Source organism: Atta colombica, unplaced genomic scaffold (genome assembly GCF_001594045.1).
Source record: "Atta colombica isolate Treedump-2 unplaced genomic scaffold, Acol1.0 scaffold69, whole genome shotgun sequence".
NCBI classification, from domain to species: Eukaryota; Metazoa; Arthropoda; class Insecta; order Hymenoptera; family Formicidae; genus Atta; species Atta colombica.
This window is the reverse complement of record NW_017259560.1, coordinates 434,984-436,196: the sequence shown is the minus strand read 5'-3', so window position 1 is coordinate 436,196 and position 1,213 is coordinate 434,984. Positions and strand designations below refer to the sequence as shown.

General features: G+C 22.7%; 1 protein-coding gene across 3 annotated transcripts in view; it reads left to right on the top strand.

The window, feature by feature from the left end:
• The window catches only part of LOC108692315 (putative protein kinase C delta type homolog), a 42,897-nt gene that overhangs the window by 7,135 nt on the left and 34,549 nt on the right, over positions 1-1,213 (top strand). The window lies entirely within an intron of this gene.

Here is a 1,213-nt window from a genome sequence, read left to right as displayed (position 1 = left end):
ATATATATATATATACACCATATATATGTGTAAGAAACAAACAAAATTTTTTATGTTTAACGTAAAAATTAAAATAAGAAAATCAACTCTTAAATAGTTTTGATCTTGACAAATATTATCAAAGATATAACTGAACAACATTCAAGAAATTCTAGCTGTCGTTTGGACACATTGTATAATGCTAATGCCGGCTGTACCTAAACTTTGTCAATTTAGAATAATTTAGATCATGAAAAATACTTAATCAAAAAGAATTTTATTGTAGTGAAAAGATCTCAATATTATAGCTATAAGAATATTAAATAAAAAAGGAAGGAAAGGGGGTTAGTTAAAAATTTTTAAGTTGCAATCTCTTTTACTCACAATCAGTTTCATTCAATATGACAAGAAGTATGTTGAAAAGTCATGCATTTACTTATCGTTTATTAATTACCACATTATTTCAAATTATACAATCGAAAAGCTAGCACATTATAATATTTTTTAGATATTTTATATCATTTAAAATAAATAAAAATAGAATTCGTACAATAGAGTAATCCGATGTAATACTTACGCCGCGTGAGGATTTATGCCATAAAGGCAGAGATTACACTCAGACAACTCTAGATAATTTATATTATGTGTATTATAATCTAGAGTCTAGAGTTATCTGAGCAAAATTCCTGAACTTAAAAGTCGAACCTATCTTAAAAGTCGAAAAGAAAAAATAGAAATTATTGATATATAACCAATCTATTATACAGGATGATCCATTTAACTTGAAAATCTTAAATATTTCACTTATATTTGATACAAAAAAACGTTTTAGATAAAAGTGTTTCGAAAGATTTATTTTAGTTACGTTGTACTTTTTTATAGATGCAAGACATATGAAGGTCGCCTTCATTTTTTTTAGATATAATTATGTAACTTTTTTTTTACATAATATGATTCTTTTAATTATAAAAAGTAAATAAAAGTATTAGAGATATCGAAAAAATAATAATTTTCGAATTATTTTTTATACTTTATTCTAATATAAAGTATTATAAACTATTTATTTTTTGAATCGTACTTTTATGCACAGAATAATGAGATGAATCAATTAGTGTAAAGAAAATACAAGTTGATTATTTAAAAAATTAAGAATTTTTTTAAATTAACAAAACTATATAATTTTTTAACAAGCATCTAACTATGCGTTTTCTTTATACTAATTATGTATATATAT